This window comes from Macrobrachium rosenbergii, chromosome 6 (assembly GCF_040412425.1).
Source record: "Macrobrachium rosenbergii isolate ZJJX-2024 chromosome 6, ASM4041242v1, whole genome shotgun sequence".
NCBI lineage: Eukaryota > Metazoa > Arthropoda > Malacostraca > Decapoda > Palaemonidae > Macrobrachium > Macrobrachium rosenbergii.
Window position 1 is genome coordinate 36,539,034 of NC_089746.1, and position 19,978 is coordinate 36,559,011.

The 19,978-nt window shown below is 36.7% G+C and overlaps 1 long non-coding RNA gene across 1 annotated transcript in view; it reads right to left on the reverse strand.

Annotated features, from left to right (window-relative positions):
- Positions 1-19,978, reverse strand: part of LOC136839766 (uncharacterized) — a 999,909-nt gene that overhangs the window by 877,699 nt on the left and 102,232 nt on the right. The gene's annotated exons all lie outside the window — the stretch shown is intronic.

Sequence of the window (19,978 nt, forward strand, 5' to 3'; positions counted from 1 at the left end):
ATGCTTCCATATATTCACGTGATGGTGTAGTCATGAGCATATTTAAGAAAGATGCTAAGGACAGCTGAAATTATTCACAAAAGACACATTTGTACCATACCCATACCCATATCCTTACGATAGTTTGCATTACCCATATCCATATCCATTTACCATACCATTCCCCATATGGTCTATACAAACATCAAAAAACATGGAAAAAGGAAAAGGGAAGGGGAAGGGGAAGAGGGGAGGGAAAGGGATAGGAGAGGAGGAGGAGTGGAGGCGGAAGGGGGGGGGAGGGGATTATCGTTTTACCATGAGGGAGTTGAGGTCCCAGGGAATGATGTCCTTACATATCTATAAACATTTAAACATGGAAAAAAGAGATGAGGAAGGGGGTAGGGGGAGGGAAGGTTGAAGAGAAAAGAGGAGGGAGGGGAAGAGAAAGGGGGATTATTGATTTTACATGCTTTTATTTAACTTGACTTTGCATCTGTCTGTCTGTCCTCAAATCTTGTAACTCAATTTTCGACCTGTTCCCTTCGTGCGATGGACTTGAAATTTTGCATGCTTACTCAATCCCGGTGACAATACAACCTTACAAGATCAGTAGGTCAGCAGTGACCTCTAGTGACCCTACAGTGACCTCTCCCAGTATCTTCGGATTTTTCACAACTTCTGTGATTTGGTAAATAATTAATTCTTGGGATTTTTCAAACCTTCTTTGGCTCAACAGGATATCAATTTCGTTGGCTACAATCATAAATAAAACTAAGAAGTAAAAAATAAAAAATGTAACAAAAAATTTTTAAACACGCTTTTACTAAAATGTACTAAAAAGTGAACCATAAATCTTTTGAGACACACCAGGGTTTTCTTACAATTAATCATGTCTACAAAAATAAAAGCGTGGGCGCCAAACATAATTAATCATGTCTACGAAAATAAAAGCGTGGGCGCCAAACATGGAAGGAATATGCTACAACAAATGAAAAAAAACTATAATTCTTTTCTTGTAGCGCTTCTTTCCATGTTTGGCGCCAAGCTTTTATTTTTGTCTCAAAGGATTTATTTTTCACATTTTAGTGCATTTTAGCATGTTTTAAAAAATTTTTTATATTTTTTTATTCCATGAGGGAGTTGAGGTCCCGGGGAGAGGGGGTGTTTAGGGATCACACTGCTTAAACCAGTTTTTTGGGGAAGGGGGGGGGAGAGGAGTGGGAAGTGGGAGGCGAGGTTCCGGGGAGAGGAGGGGTGTTTGGGGACTATCCTGCTTATACCTGTTTTTGGAGGGGAGAGGGAAGGGGGAGGAACGGGGGCACACACATGCAAAAACAAAGCCAAGGAAATTAATATAACAAATAGTCATTTTTCCAAGGAAATACGAGCATACTAAGTAAAACTAAGAGAATTAATAAACTGGCGGGGTAAAAACAAATCCATAAATTCTTTGAAATCACGGGATCCCGGTGCAACCTTCAAGTAGTTCCTAACCTAGATTTTTTTTTTTTTCTTTTTTGTCAAAATTAATGTCTTGATAAAAATGTCAAAGTTTACACAACATCGGGATCTGTAAGCTCTTCATATATCAAAACACTTCTGAGAATCATTTAAACAAAGAGAGAAGCCTCTATCCTCCAACATTTGAAAATGCATATACAAATTATCAGTTTTATCATCCCGGTAAAATCTGATCGCATAGCGTTTAGAAAAGTATTTTTAGTACAAACAAGACGACTAAAAAACCATATCAAGGTCGTTTTAGTATATCACACGTCCTAATCAAACCCACACCACTAATGGATATCAGCACAACGACACTATGTGTTCAAATGCACATTTTTAAACATTCAAAAAAAAAATTAAACTGAAATTTTGGATATTTAAAAATCTCTTTTAACAATATGTCCGCCATTTTGATAGCGATCATAAACCATTCCATAAATGTTCTCTCATCATCATCATCAAATTTCGTTACATTTTTTTTTTTTTTTTTGTTCCTTATATTTCAGTAACTAATTTACAACACACTGAATGAGAGAGCAAAAAGCTCTATGCAAGATTTTAGTTATTAATTATGTAAGAAAGCACTCAGGAGGGAACAGTGAAAACACGAATGTGCTCTATCGTCATTCACGAAAGAAATGGTTAAATCCAGTAATAGGACATGCAGTCAGCCGAGCAGAAACTTATGATTCCAGCCGTGCTCCAAGTTTTAGAATAAATTCACTTAAAACTTAGTCTTCCCTTTGTACGTAAAAGAAAGAGTAAAAGTTATAAGAATAAGTAAAAGAATAAGAAACGAAGGAGCGCGGAATACCAAAATATGACACGGAATATGCTTTAAAGCCGAAACTGGTCGGAGAGCTTGATCTCTTGACACTTGAATAAAAGAAATGCTGAGCGTTAACTTTTCCAGCATGCATTAGACGCAACGCAGACCTCTGAAGATGAAGCGCCTCGGCGGAATTCTGTCACTCCCATCCCTTCAACTCACAATTATCATTTTCTTCAATAACTTACGTTATAATAAACCTCTTCCTAATTGGCCGTGAATGCCTTGATGGACAGCGTAATTAGAAGTGCCAGTCAGAATCATCACAGCAAAATAATATATAATACGTGGCCACTTGACGTTATTACTGACAGTTTTTATTTAGCATACAAGGCGTCAGTGGGAGCTGTTCAGTTTTAGATAAAAAAAAAAAAAAATACTAACTATATACCACTGATCATAACAAGGTAAAAAAAAAAAAAAGTCATAATCTCACTCTGTCAGAATGTCTTTCTTTAATCAATTTTTCAGGAATAGGTTCGGTAAACAAAAAGTCAAATACACAAAGGGAATGTCTTCTGAAAAAGACATTAGTCACTGTTATATGCATCCTAGCCACTGAATTAAGGATAGGACTTAGGGCAAAAATGCTTACACATTTTCACAACCGGTTCATTCATAGAAACGTCATGTATGATTATCGCCACTGGTATAGCCTATTCTATTATGAAACTTTTCCGCCACATTAATTTGACCATTTCGAATTATTTAATTCATGGACGGCCCTAACCTTACTTTTTTCAGTTATACAAAAGGTCTCAGCAAAAAACATATCCTTTTTTTTTTAAACAGACACAAACGTTCGAAATTCCAATGATACCCTTTTTTATGCAATATTATTGTAGGGTATAATGCTACCAATATATTCCCGACTACTTGGTGCACACTACACATAGGTGAAAATACAAATATACAATTCAAGGCATTCTACCAAGCAGCTTTACATGAAATGTCCTTTTTCGTTTTATGGTTGTTTTCTCCCGATTTTCAATAAAGCTTTTTTATATTTGAGATTTCTAATTAACCAGAGCTCATAATTCAGAGCCAAAGTTATTGATGCTGGGAAAATCATAATAGCACAAAAGGAAGCTCCTCTTTTATACAAAAAGAGAATGATAAGTAAAAAACAACAATGAAAAAGAAATTATATACAACGTAACACCAAGGGAGAGATGCCGAAGGAGAGGGTTATTTTTATAATAAGCTGACATATGCTACTTCAAGCACTGGTTTAGTGAGCAACTGATTGTGAACAGGAAGTTTTGTGCGTAATGTGAAAGCTGTTTTCTCAAGCAAACGACAGTTTTCCATACTGAAAAATTTAATAGAATAGCCTGGACAACCTTTTTCTTCCTGCCCTTTATGAAGTGAATATCTACCCACCTCACAGAGCAACATGGAAAGTGGTCTTAGCTGTCCCTCCAACCAGTGACCTGGAGTCCTTCCTATCAAATTCACGCTTTTCCTTCTTAGCTATTGTTATTAGATGCGCAACTTTGCTTTGTAAATTTAAAAAAATATATAAATTATTAATACATAAATACTTTCTCTTCACTTTTTCAGCGAGGATTACGTGTTGTCAGTCATGAATTCTTGGGTAATGAAGTGAACAATATTAACAAATATGAAGGAAATTGTCTTTTCGGCTCATATCTTGAGATACCAGCTACAGTAAAGCAGTAAAGACACTATAAAGGTGACAGTAAGGAAGAATTACCTCTTACCTAAGGACGCCCATTTGTTCGTTGTACCTCATAGGCTTTGAATTCATCAAATAAATTTTGTGAATACCATCGGACAATGAAAATTTAAATTATAAAATTAATTATTTGCATAATTACCTACAGATAAAATTAACATGTCTTCGCGCCATTAGGTGCGATAGGCTTTAAAAACAAATAAATAAATAAAAAATAACGCTTGACTAACCCACACTAGGACTGTCCCAGTAATCGCCTATTTCCCACCAGGTGGCGATGGAATGTTTACGTTCATGTCAGAATTCTTCATAACCATCCACTAAGATATGGGGAGGCTGGGTGGGTTTCCACTTTAACAGTAAGTATTCAAATAATTTCATCATAAAAATTTCATTATTTGAATGAATCTGACTGTTAAAGTTAGCTGACTACAACACTGAATGAGGATGGTGGGTAACTGCAGCCAGAGAAACAACTGTTCAGCCAAGAGAAAAAGCATTTTTAATGATGGGAAAAGGCTTCTCAACATCCCTGCTTGTTGTGTGATCCTTACTGGTAAGTACTGTTGCCAGACGATGGAACCACAGGGAAGGGATCCTTACAGGGAAAAAAAACTCTATCTTGTAGAGTACTAGTGACTCCTGTGCCTGAGTCAAAAGCCCATAATCGACAGTCCAAAATTAAAATCAACAATTATCTTCAGATATGAAGGTGTGCTCCTATACACCTTCCATGCTCCCAAATTTCAATAGCGGAGTTTCCTAATAACTAACGATAAGAGAGAAAGCAAGGTTATTCTCATTTGGTTCAGGAGAAGGCTTCCCTGACACAACGATAGGACTAAAGGCTTTACACATCTCATCGAAATTTGAACGTTTCACAAATAACGTGAGGCAAAAACATATTTACATCTCCACTGAGGGCATGGCTTGTCATAAAAATTTCCCCTTGCTCGACCACGTCGGGTACTCTAGTTTTACGAGTGGACCGGCATGCCGTCCAACTTCACCCTTTATCAAGTTAAAGGGCAGGAGGAGGAGTAAAAGAATTATAGGTCACAATGTTTAGTTGAATCCACAGCAGAGAGCGTAGGCGTAAAAGAGCATACTCTAACTGCAGTGGAGCCCTAATCGCCCCCCCCCCCTCTTCAAGGGGTTGGGATCAAGGGGATCACCAGGCTAGCTTACTCTAGATAAATAAGCGACGGATGAGGAAGAGCCGCTATTACAAATAGGAACAACTGTCATAAAGTAACGAATCTGAGGCGATAGAGGGGGAAAGTAAGTAAGGATAAAGTCGGCCAGATACTGCTAAAGGTCACTAGCAGACGGGAACACCAACACATACAGTAAGTACTACAGAACGTATCCTAGACTCAACCTTATTCCTGCATCTCGTATTTTATGTCAACAGTTTCCACTATACTGAAAAATCTTGCACATCAGTACATATTTTAATATTAAATTACAGAACATTTTATCTGGCAATTGAATGACCAATGCTTATCTATTGTGGATTGTTATTTTTGTTTTCTGATTTGGGATTGCTCTATGAAAATAAAATTCATTACGTCATTAACTGCATGTAAGACAATACCTTTCCATCAGGCATAATAGTGATTTGTACTGACACTACTCATACGTTTCATTAGTTATTTAATCTCAATCTCGTTAAAAAAGAGAGAAGGGTTGTGCACGGAATACTTTCAGATAAATCTCTACATCTTTGCGTTTTCTGTCAATGATGCAAACTCATCGTCACTCAGCAGCGAAGCATAGGAAAATTACACGTAATATAAAATGGTATTTCAAAAAAATTGTGTAAAATCATGTTAATACCTGATATAATTTTACCACAGTAAACAAATACTTAATTCCTTCAATTCACTGGAAATTGACAGAAAACAAAAAACTGTAATGCCAAACATGAAGTAAGGTAAGGGTACACTATCCTTCAAATTGTTACACTGATTAATGCTGAAGAAAGACTTTCCGCGTGACAGTTGAACATACTGCTGGAAACCACATAAAATTTACCGATGCTAATGGTGTATTAAGATATTCGGGAACGGTGCGTTAAAATGAGACTTTCTAGAAGTTAGGGAATTACATAAGGAAAAAATTACGGGAGAATCGTCATTTACCTTTTAAATCGTGTCTATGACTGAACACAAAATACATTTGCTTTTACTAAATTCCCGTATTTTTTTGCTCAACACAGCTATAATTCTACATTACTGTCTCTGATAAAATTCGATAAAGAAAAGGCGGAAAAAGGACGAAACCCGTTATGGAATTGCCACGTCACAAAGTGTGTTATGGACGTTCTGAAAACCAATGGTGCGAAAAAATGCCACTATTCCGCATTTTGCTTTTCCATTGTACAAAAGAAAAAATGTGGTTTCTTTTCCTTTCGACGCTCCACTGTTGGGGAGATATGAAATACCCCATAATCGCTCGAGCCTCCCAAAAAATGGACTATTACACAAGGGGTCATCCAGTTATGTTAAGCCTCAGTGCAGAATCGAGGGAAAATTCTCTTATTTTTTTCGTTCTCCCTTTGTCAGTCTGGTGTATCTCGGCAGATTTAGCAAAACAAAAATTTGCGTTTACTCCCGTTGTCTTGGAAATATCATATTACCAGTTTTGTTATTCGTTCAGCAATTTCATGACTATTTCAGATAGGTTTAAAAATTTGGTCTTTCTTAATCTCTGAACATTTTCCATAATTATAGAACCTCATTGATCCTTCACAATATTTCTCATGTCTTCCGAACATATTTCTCGCAACCAGAGCACTAGTTAGTCACTTGAACTCACCTTCAAACTTGGCATCCAACTATTTACAAAAAAAAAAAAAAAAGTACTAACGCTTACTACAGAAATCTCTATGTGACATCTTATTGTTGTCACATAATTTTATATTCACCAGCTGTTCGCTATACGTCTTTGAAAAAAATAACTCTTTTTGCAGTCTTTCATTTTCTCATTTTACTTTGTGGAAACTTTCTCTACAAGTTAATGGTGCTTCTGACTTGGTCTACAGAAATTCTAGAGGAGGTTAAATAAAAATAATAAGCAGATTCATCTATCACCAGCATTACATAATTCTATGGACATTTAGTGTTATCATTGCAGCATACGACTAACCAAGAGCTTTTTAGTGTTACAGATGAATATAAATTTAATTTTTGTATACAGCACACGATAATTGAGAATAAAGAATTGGAATCGTTAACGAGAAATGGGTGTTCAGCAAAGTCTACGGGGTAAAATCAAGACCAGTGAGAAACACAAGGCCTGTTGGATCTGACGTCATGATGCGATAACATCGACCCTGATGGTTCCAAGCTGGCGACTCTCTCTCTCTCGAGCTTCCTCCCCAAACACCACTTACGCACGGGGATTTTTCGCGGTTCCGTTGTTTTGTTTTTGAACTGGACCATAAAACGTATATGACATACTGAAGTAGCGTGCCATGGATACATCTTGCGCCTTTTATTGGACGAACTTCCTATGGTAAGTAGATAAACTTGACAGGATACCATTAGGATAACTTTCGACTGCAATATAGTCTGCATTCATTACACTGGAACCAGAGCTATGCCTCGTCGGAAGCGCAAACAAACATACAGTTAGGTTTGTCCAATAAGGTAACAAGTCAGGCCTGTATAAGTATAGCTTACACCCAGGTATAGCCTAAGAAAGCTGTAGTCTGAAAAAGGGAGTTTGGTAGTTGTGAGTAACAAGGTAAGGTGCAATATAAAGAAAGACTGGTTTAGCCTTGATTGAATTTTTGTAGAAATTCATATAAACTAGACTTAACAGAATGTAATATGGGCTAACCTATGTCAAACAACTCCCAGTGTAGCCTATGTCAAACCTATGTCAAACAACTAGTTCAGGACTAAGCAAGTTTTGGAAATGGCAAATTACCAGTCAAATATCACAATAGGCAAGACTAACAATGGTAACAGTAGCCAGGTAAATCAAGTTGCATATAAAAAGTTAACAACATGCAAAGAAAGGGCAAATACATAAAACAAGTAAACATAACAGTGGTAAACCTACTGCAAGTGCAGAGAAAACCATAAAGAAATTTAGCTAAGCATGCTATAGATGTGGTAAAGAGGTTCATTATAGCAATGACTGGGACAAGTGCCCTGTGTCAGGTAAGACATGCAGCAACATTGCAAACACGATACCTAACTAAGTGATAAAACCTTCAGACAAGGTACTAAAGAGTTATAATGGCACAGACATAAAAGTTATAGGCTCACACAAGTGGAAGTGCAGTATAGTGCTCAGGAAATAGGCTAGTTACTGTAATGATATCTTGTGACTGTTTAAAGACTGCTGTCACCACTGTGTTTGCACCTTGGCGCACTTTCGGTACTTGATATAATATAACTGGAACGCCCCTCTTGGAAGATAATAAACACCAGCAAGCTTGAACCACGTTTACCTAAACCTCCATATATCACTTGGTGTCAGTTCCTTTCACTTGCTTCATAAGACCTACATATCTCAAGAACTTTATCCAGTGACACATCATCTTGTCTTAGTAGCCAACCACGAAGCTGTTCACTAGTTATTCCACAAATAGCCTTGTCTCTGATCATTTCCTCATACAAATCTCCAAAACTACAATTTTTAGCTTTAATCTTTAAGTCAGAAACATACTCATCATAGGCTCAAAATAAGAGCCTAACTCCTCAACCACAGCCTTATAATGTTTTTTCTCATCCTCATTCTCGAAGGATAATGTATCAAAAATGGTCCACCAAGCTATAAATGGTGTCCAGGAGGTAGAGTGCTTTTTCTTCCTTGATTGAAGCTGAAATTGGCTTGTTTATGCCAACACTGTTGCCAGAATTGCCACTGCTGCTGGACGAGGCTATGTAGGCTGGCAAGCCTGAACCACTTGACTGCTGATTCACTGCATAGGAACCAACTTTGCTTAATGAGATGACTTCCCAAGAAGAATGACCTCCAGGGCCATTGAATTTATCTGGCAACGAAGTGTCGACTCGAGGAGGTACCAGGAAGATTTCCAGATTTATCAGGTAAGCTCAGAGAAAGAAGAAAAACAAGACAGTATGAAAATCGCTCTCCTTTTGAACTATGGAGATTGGAGCTTGGTGGACATTTTTAATACATTATCCTTCAAGAATGAGGATGAGAAAAAATGTTATAAGGCTGTGGTTGAGAAGTTAGGCTCTTATTTTGAGCCTATGATGAGTATGTTTCAGACTTAAAGGTTAAAGCTAAAAATTGTAGTTTTGGAGATTTGTATAAGGAAATGATCAGAGATAAGGCTATTTGTGGAATAACTAGTGAGCAGCTTCGTGGTAGGCTACTAAGACAAGATGATGTATCACTGGATAAAGTTCTTGAGGTACGTAGGTCTCATAAAGCAAGTGAAAGGAATGGAAAGATCTAAACAGTATTATTACTAAGAGTAATGATATGTCAGCGTTGTAAATTCAAGGCCTGAGTATAAGAAAGGTAATTCTGTTTTAAGTGAATGTAAGTAATGTGGTTATAAACATGTATTTGGAAAAAGTAACTGTCCAGCAGCTAATAGGCATTGTGCTAAGTGTGGATCTCAAGGACATTTTAGAAAAAGGTGTCCAAATAAGGGCAGCAGAGCTAAGCACAAAGGTAAGTAAATACGATGTGCTCAGCATAGGCCATATAGTTGTGATGAAAATCCAGAGACTTCAGACGAGGATCAAAAGTTAGTTGGCCACCTTCAGATTATGAGAATTAAGAAACCTGGACGTAGCCTAAAGAAGGAACAGAAATGTGTTTCTAGTGATGATGTGATGTCTTTTAGCAACAAGGTGAAACTATAAAATTTCAAATGAATACTTGAGCAGAAGTGTGTTGTCAAAGAACATCCTTGATAAATTAAAGGTTAGCCAGCGTTAAGGCCTACTCGAAAGTATTTGGTTGCCTTTATTGGAATTAGAGTGTTCTGTTTTGTGTACTAATAATAAGAAGAAATATCAATGCACATTTTTGCCAAATATTGAGTAAGAATGCTTGTAAATTACTGGGTGTCATTAGGTTTTTGAATGAGATAAAGCAGGATTGTTCCTTAACACATAAGCCTAAGCCTAATAGTGAAGCTGAATGTTGATGTTTTTGAGGGCCTGGATTGCCTTGATGGTGAGGTTAGGTTTGAAATTGACAAGACTGTAAGTCCTGCAGCTCATCCTCCTCATAAGATACCAGTTACTTTAGAACAGCTAAGGGATGAATTGAACAGTATGGACAAAATGGAGTGATAGTTAGGGAAACAAGACCCACTGACTGGGTCAACAGTGTTGTAGTAGTGGACAAAGGTACTAAACTGCGCAATTGCTTATATCCATGTGATCTTAACAAAACTCTAAAAAGACAGCACTATCCACTGCCTACTATAGAGGACAGCACTATCCACTGCCTACTACAGAGGAAGTAACCACAAGATTATCAGGTTCTAAGATGTTTTCAGTCTCAGATGCGACTAATGGAATTTGGCAGTTGAAAGTAGATGAGGATTCTTCAAAGCTGTTTACATTCAATACATGTTTTGGTAGGTACAGCTTCAGGGAATCTTTGGTGTTCTGTGACATATCCCTCCAGACACTTGTCTAAGAATGCCATGGCATTTTTTCTGAGGAACCTGATTTCAGAAGCATTCCATGGTGAGCAAAGACTCTCCACTCACAAGGTAAAACCCCATGAAATAAGAGCAGTCGCTACGTCTTTGGCGTTTAAGCACAATTTATCGCCCACATCAATTGTGCAAGCGACGTTTTGGAAGTGCAAGTCGGTGTTTGCATCGCATTATTTAAGGGATATCAAGACTAATTATGATCAGTGCAGTACCTTGGGTCCGTTTTGCGCGGCTGGTGTGGTGTTGGGTGAAGAAACATAGAAAGCAATGTCCTTTCTTTAATCTCTTTGCCTTGCTTAGGGTGATGAGTTTTTGGGGAGCCTGGGAGTACTATGTACTTGGAGTACCCTCCAGTCTTTTGGTTTTTATGGTTAGGTATTGGTGTTTTTAATTTGGTTTTTGGTGGTTATGGTGACTATTTACTCTGGTTATGTTGTGTGGTACTGCACCCTGGGCAGGGGCATCTTGTTGTACTTTGCTAGCCCTCGGAAATTAGTCCATCGCTACAAGGCACCTGCTGCAGTAGTAGGCCCTCAAGGCTTTACCACCTTGCCTCTACTGGATAAGATGAGCACCAACCAGAGGCAGTATCTACCTGTAGCAGTTCTCTCATCAGGTAAGGTTCAACAACATTGATTCAATGTTAGCAAATTTCTATTCTCAAACTCATTACTATTAATAATGTTTTGGGGTAGATATTTCCAACATTCCCACCTCCATTCAATGTGGGAATCAGCTATGTAATTACTGGGTAAGTTACTTATATAAAAATGACATTTTTATAATAAAATAAAGTTTTATATATACTTACCCAGTAATTACATGATCGGAGCCCACCCGCCTCCCCTCACTTGGACATAAGGGCATACACAAATTGAAGCTCTTTGCTCTGTTGTACCTTCTCTTACACCCGAAAGTGGGTGGGCACGTCGCCATAAACAAACAAACAGCGTGACCTGCAATTTCAAAATTTTAAGCTGCTGGTTAAAAAACCAATAACTATGTAATTACTGGGTAAGTATATATAAAACTTTATTTTATTATAAAAATGTCATTTTTATATAAGTAACTTATCAAGTAATTACATAGCTATAGCTATAGTTTCCACTTTAACGGCAGCTTAGATTCAAAATTTCGCAGGTAGTGCTTCAATACAGTTTGTGTAGTTGATCACCCCATCCCCACTAACGGAATACTGAAACGACCTAGCAAACAATTCTCATTCGTTTCCTGCCATCCGTGGTGGCAACACCTGGTCTGGCGGTAGCTTTTTTCATTATTTTCCGGTTATTTTACCAGATTCCGATGGGGGATTCTTTAAATCAACCATCGGAATGCGTATATTGTATCCTTCAAGCTGAAACTTTTAAGGATGAGCTTTTTCTTAGTTTGTTTTCCGTTGATTCAGTCAACTACTAGCAAGCTGCCGATAATAGTTTTGTTTTTTAAAGTAATTCTCGAGTGTTGCAGCACTCCATTATAAAGTAGTTGGTCTACACACTCTATTATAAAATAATTGGTGTATGTTAGACTTTTCATTAGGCCATAACCTTTGCAATTTATGAAAACTGTTTCATGGCCTTAATATACTAGCGAGCTGTAGATAAAAGTTTTGCCTTAAAAGTAATTCTCGGATGTTATGGCATTTCATCATAAAGTATTCAGCGTATGTTATGCCTTTTCATTAGGCATTAGCTACAACCTGGTGCCAGCACATGCTCCAAGCACCCTGGAGCACTCACCAACTCTGAGGGGAAAGAGTGAATTCCCTGTCCAATTGGACTTTTTTAGGTATTTACCTGAACAGGACTTGATAATCTAGAGGGCTTTCTTGTCCTTTGATGTTTGGTCAAGAGCCCCTCTCCCTTGGATTAAGATTGCATTGTCCTTCATCCTTAAGAGAATTTCTGGAACACTCAGATTCAGAAGAGCAACTTTGCATTCTTTTAGTGAAAGCTAAGGTCATCTGAGCAGCCTCTACTTCTTTAGCTTTCAGCTTTCAGGCAAAAATGTCCCTTACTTCCATTGGGCACCAGCCTACTGGAAGTATATCGTCCTTCACGTCTCACAGACACATATGGCCATGGCCATTACTTCCATTCTGCATCGACCTACTGAAAGTATAATTGTCCTTCACATCTCACTAACTTAAGAAGTGAAACCTGAACTTCTAGCTCTGCTGGCACCCAGCTCTTCGGGCGCCAGCTACAGTCTGTCACCAGCTTTAGAGCTTCCACAGCCTCGAGCTGCTAGCTTGCCTGGCATACAGCTCACCTGGTGCCAGCTACAAGTCTGGCCCTGGCTATAGAACCCCCAGTTCCCAGAGCTTCGGGCTCCCCTGGTACTCAGCTTGCCTGGCACCAGCTACAGTCTGGCGCCAACTTTAGAGCTTAAGGCCTTCGTGATCTCCCAGCAGTGCGCCTGGCGTCCAGCTCACCAGCTCACTTGGCGCCTGCTACAGTCTGGCACCAGCGATATTTATACCAATCCACGAGCTTCCACGCCTCGCCAGGCGCCAACTCCAGAGTGCCGAGTTACTCTACCATCTGGAGTGTGTGTTCCAAACAGTTCAGCCCAGTATCAGAACAAAATGACTCAAATTTTCTGATGTACATTAAGAATAAATGTATATCATTACTATCCAATAACAAAATAGATACTGATGGTGGATGAAATTTACTTGAAATAATGTTTTGATTATAATGCGGAAATATTGTCGGTTCAGCCTTTGACAGTAGTGAAGCTGCAACAAGTGCATTTGTTTTTATGATGAGTAGTGTAAAGCCCAAATTCAAAGAAGTTGTACGTATCATTCCCACTAAAAGCATGAGCTGATGTTCCGCACTGTTCACTGAAGAAAGCAATTATAGGCATAGAAAAAATAGGTTTCACGGTGTTTTGCGTTGTAACAGATAACAATGCTATTAGTGGGAAAGCAATGTCCTATTTTGCCAGTCCTCCACAACTGTCTATAGTGTATGCCCACCCATTTCAGAGTAACAGGCCCCTTTTTTTCCTTGTATGATTCAATACATTTGTTGCAATGTATCAGGAGTAATTGTCTTGCTCAGAAAGATATAAATAAAACAATGAAGTTTCCTCGGTTCTCCTTTGATGGAAATATAATATTTCAAAAATGAAATTCATTATGCACCATTCAGCTCTTTGAAAAAACTTCATGAGACAGAAGATGGTTTGAGAAACAAAATGTTCATTTAGTTTTAGAAATGTTCAATGAGTATCTCATTCAAGCTTTATTAACTCTGGGAAAAAATCACTGTGTGCCTTCTTATTCAGAAGTTGCAGAATATGTCAAATTTTTTACATGTGGCGGCAATAATGAATGCAAAATCCCAACATAAAGGTCAATTGTTAAATAATAAATATGCTACTCCAATAAGTAATGACGCTCATGACATGAAATGTCAATTTCTCAACTATTTCTACGGATGGCTAAAAAATTGGGATGACGTAAAAGAGCTTGGTGGAACGCTAACAAAAGGAACATTCACAGCACTGAAACATACAACTTATGCAATATTAGAAATAACGGAGTACTGTATATCTAAATTGAAAATGAGTTATGTGTTGACAAGAAAATTTCAAAAAGATAATCTAGATGCAAGGTTTGGTCAGTATCGTCAACTTGCAGGCGGTCAGTACAATATTTCCGTGTTGAATGTGAAAAGAAACTTAGGATGACGTCTGCATTAAAGCAAGAATTACCTTTCCAAAATAAAAATGTAAGGCTGAGAAGTTTTGATGACTTGAAATGGAACGATTTAGAGAGTACCAGTTATAGACAGCAGGAGTTTTGTATATAATTATCTCTGAAAGTAACAGGAAGTTGTTGACAATTACATGGCGATTTTTCCTATAATAATTTATTTGGCAGGCTATTGCTGTTGCGTAGTTTTCAAAAACGAAAAATGCATCCCTTGTACAGATTTGATAACATGTCCAGACAATGAGGAGAATTTATCAGAGAACCACAATTACCCTGGTATAGTACGGGTTCGTTATTACGCCAAGATGATGTTACAGCAAATATGGTGATGTACAATAATATCATCATTAATAAATTAACACAAACACCTAAATTCAAACCATCAAGTAGTCATCGACGGTGATATAAATTATAATGCTCTTGCTGATGACAAAGCCTTATTTCAAAATGCTTTTTGCGGTGATGGTCATAGTACAGAAAAATAGCAAAATTAATAATATGGTCTTCTACTAACGTTTTATTGAATAATTATTGTTCGAAAGAAAATAACTCCATTGTAGTCGACAAAACCTTGACTAAAAAGAGATAGCTAAAAACTTTAACTACCAAATAATGTCTGTATGTAATTCATTTCATTCACATATAGCAGAATAAAACATCTTTTTTGTCACGTATGTAACCAAATGCAATGTAATTTGACGTTAACAATATTTATGTATAAACATTTTTTTAATACATGTTTGTACTGTACTTCGATATATACTGTATTGTAACTGTAAATATATTTTTTTGGTTCAGTACTTTATATTAATCTCATAACCTGCGTTTCGAATTAGTATTATTTGGTGTACACAAATTACTGCAGACGGGAAAAATAGGCCGATTGACTTATTATCATAACTGGCAAACAACAAATGGTCTATTTTAGTGAAAAAACAAATTGTCTACTTTAGTGAAGTTTTGTTTACATTTCTTTCGTCTGGCAGCGTAGTCAGCGCTAGCCACTCTGACCACCCTTGTCTACGCCACAATAAATCGAACAGGCCTTCTATTTCGGTGGTCTCGGTAAAATGCCCTTCAAAATCTACATTTCACCCTTAGAACAAACGCTATAGGTTCTGACAAAGATTTGAAGGCCAGAGACCTCTATATGCCTTAGTTTCTGATATCCAGAACAAAAACGGTAAACCATGGGTTTTGACTGATCAGTAAAAAAAAATGTCAAATTAGAGAAAAAAAATCTGGTAAAATAATCACCATACCCCATGGTACCAAATTGCCAGATACCATCAAATTAGAAGGGGAACGGAGATAAGAATGACATTAATAATCATATGCATCGTGAGCGTGTTGTTGAAGCTGTATCCCATAAAAGCATTGCAACTGATCAAATACTGAATTAAACTCCATTAAGGTTCTGGCATAATTAGATAATGCCAACAATTTCTTTGGCCAATATGTTTGGGAAGGAATGGCCCCATGGAAGTAATTTCTAGTAGGAGATTAAGGTTACAAACACACTGATGGACAGAGAGACAGTAAACAAACAATAATGAAAAACTTCACTGAGTATCATGCTCAGTATGACTTCTGGAGACCATACATCTCTAAATATAGTTTGGGCCAACTTGTGAAGACCATTCCTAAATGTTGGTAACTGCTGGGATATCAAAATGAATCTGTATGAGTGTATGGTAATAATTGATCAGCATATTTATTCCATATCAAATTTTGTAGCTGATTTTTGGTCGATGACTAAGTTCCTTTTCTTTCGTATTTTCATGCTGGTTCAATAACTTGAACTTCAGTTTGATACTCGAGATTTATTTTTTAAAAATCCTTATATTTGGCGATATAAAAAGACCGAGAGACATTTCCCATGATATGAAATACATACTTTCTTAAAGACAATATTGCCAGAAATGTCAAGAATGATTAATCTACAAACAGAAATCTTGCACATTTTTCTTACCTATGTACTTTTCCTATATTTCGAACATTTTTATAGGGTCCACTTGTCATAGAAGCGGGTCCCATTTAAATATATGGATACAAAGGTACAATCTATTACAAAAATTATTCTTATGATGTCAAAAAGGATCTGTACAGTAATATAACAAGAAGGTGAGAAGGGAATGCCCCGACGTTCGCGATGCCGCATCCCAGCCTCAAGCTCTGACTAAATTACCTTCATTCTCTAAACGTACGGATCCAGTGGCGAGAGATGCTAGCCCCTTAAACGACAGTTATTATACACTGAAAAAATTGGACACACATATCACCTACTAATGTTGAGAACAAAGTTCATATTGTGAAAAAAAAAGTATAAATGTTAATTTTGATTTCAAACTCTTGATTCTGATATTATATCACTGTTTACTAGTGTCTGTGCATGATTTTTTACTCGCCTTTTTTAAATGAACTAAATCAGTCTGATTTGCCTCTTCCTCCAGAAATGGTATCAGAATTCATTACATTATGTATTGTGGACAGTAACTTTGTACTTCATGATAAATGTTACACTCAAAAGTTTGGAATGGCAATGGGAAATCCTCTTTAACTGTCCTAGTTGATATGTTTATGACCATTATCTGAAGATGTACAAGTACTTCTTTAAAAACTTAATTGATTAGTGCCTTCTATTAAACTTGACTTTGAAGAAAATAAAGATGGAGTTACATCATTTATGGATGTTACCATCTCATGATTATTAGTGAGAATAAATTTTCAATATAGAGACAACCGTCAATGTTTTCTACTATGCTCATTACTACTTAATCACAGCGATCAAGTAGAAGCTTCTATATTTTTATCATTGTTTCTCGATGCTCTGAAAAATCACAAGATTTATAGCATAACTATTGTTTGAAATATTCAAATTCTGTTACGGACAAATCTTTTAAGTTGGCTGGAAAATTTTTCCTTGGTCAAAAGGAAAAGTACTCTATAGGGCAGACAACTTTTTAGTTTTGTAATTTGTTGAGCAATTTCAAGGTGGAGCAAAATATTTTAACACTTTTACGGTAAAAGTTGCCATAGTAACGAAAGCAGAGTGAGAAGCATATTTCCCAAAAATACAGATGGATGTTTATTTGAAGTTCCATGTAAGGATCGCTAAAAGAAATGTACTGGTCAAACTGGTAAAAATCTAAACGCAGAACTGAAACAATATCAATATTGTGTAAGAACTTTCTGGTCTTGAGATGGTAGATATTTACATAAAATTAATATGACCAAACACCGTGAAAATTTTTATACACAAACATTAAGCTACAATGTCGTTTAATATCCACTTCGCTCTAACTCGGGAACATCACCGAATGGGGAACTATAACTGATAAACCATTCGGCACCTGGGAGATTCGAACACTCGTCACGTAATTTTTACTTCTGTTTCTTATCATTTATTTGTATTTTTTTTTTTTTTTTTTTGACTGTCAAAATACTTTTTTATCATTCGGTATACGTTTTCAATCTTTTATATATCATGTTTCAGCACTGGACCAATAAAGTTAGCTGATTTTATTATGCTTAGTATTTTATCGTTATATGGTTTGAATAATTTCCGACTTAACTTCGTGGTAAAAATGTATTTGTAATGTTGTTTTCATATTTATTCTAACAGTTAACCAAAGTTTGAACGATTTTCCTCTACTTATGTAAACTTTTCTTATATTATACAACACAGGAGCTTACTGTGTTCAAGTGCACCTTGAAAATGTGTAACAATTAAGCGAAAGTACTCTGTAACGAGTGTTCCACTTTATCCTCATTGTGGCGTACTTGCACTTGTGATATCACGTGAAAGGTTGGGATTCTTCCGTGTATGTACAGTATGTATAGTATGTATATATGTGTTTATATATATGTGTATATATACATATATATATATATATATATATATATATATATATATATATATATATATATATATATATATGTATATATATATATATATATATATATATATATATTATATATATATATATATGAGACCTGTTTCTAAATTAGATGTGCCTACGCAATCACACGATTATTCCCAACAACGTAATGGTACTTTCCATGCAAATGTTCACCGAACAATAAAACCATCAGAGGATGCAACTGCAAAATGTGCTCTGCAGCGCCCACGTCCTCGCACTGTCGAGCAAATATAGACAAGGCATAACCTTCTTTTTTCTCTAAACGCATCGGGTATATTTGAAAATTATTAGCGAAATAGGCAATTGGAATTGTCACTAAAACCTGATAAATAGTAGTTTATTACTGGCGTTCGCTAGGGAATGGGCCGCGCTAATCACTTTAGCTGCTTGGCACCACACTTTTTTGCCAATTCCGTTTTTTTTTTTTTTTTTTTTTTTGCTCTATTCTCTCTCTCTCTCTCTCTCTCTCTCTCTCTCTCTCTCTCTCTCTCTCTCTCTCTCTCTCTCTCTCGATGGTCAAACGTCCAATTGCTGCTCCCTTTCCCAGGTATCAAATGAAATTTCGGTTCTTTTGCTGTTTCTCCCTTCATTCCTGTTTTCACTTTTACGCGAGTCCCTGACACATTTGTTTTCGCCCTGTCTCTTTCCCTTTCCCTCCCATTAACAGCGTTACCCCTCCTCTAATCTATTCTGCTCAGGCAGGCCCTCTTACCTCTTATCATTACTATCACCATCACTGTGATACTCCTACTGCTGTCATCAGGAGGTTTTCAAGCTCCTCAGAGGTCAATACATCAATCACGTAGGGTATACACAGCAATATGCCTTAGTAAGTACCGCCCTTTTCTATAACCAAGAGGAAGAATATCAATAAAAATGGAATGCACAGCCTATACAAGCAAAGATTTACAAATACATTAATCTATAAAGAGATCTCAACATCTTACTCTCCCACAACATTTATGAAGTGTCCAAAAAGCAGGATTCTAAAAAGTTTTGTAGCATAATATTATTATAAAATAATTGTAGGCACTGCTCTCGTAAATGGTACTTCCATGCTATGTTGTGTGTATGTATGTACTGCACCGCGTAATCATTGCATTCTGTACTTACTCCATGCCATGCACCATCCATACATATTATACATGAATTCTTAAGTCTCTATAAAGTGATGAAAATACAATGTGTTCTCGTTCTTGTAAGTATCATCAATTACCTCATGATTCTATATTGGACTGTCTTAGGTTATCATACTTCTTGATCAATTACATTTTCTAGTTACAAAATGAGGGAGAAGAGACGCAATCTAAAAATCTTCAGTCCAGTGCATGTTCTGCATGATGGCGACACCTTAATGTCCAGACTATGACAAAGAAATAATATCCTATGCAGATCGGAAAAATGTGGATAAAAAGCTCATCCAGTCAGTATTTCAGATACTAAGTATTATCTATACCCGCCAGACACCAAATGGTGAGAAAATATAATGAAGAACAATAACACTACCAAACAAGATTTAGCTGAAAATAACACAAAAATCAAAATATAACCACATTCTCGCCAATGTTTGTAAAAGCACACGATACAGATTTTATTTCCTAATATAACCACATTCTTGCCAATGTTTGTGCAAAACGTGACAAAG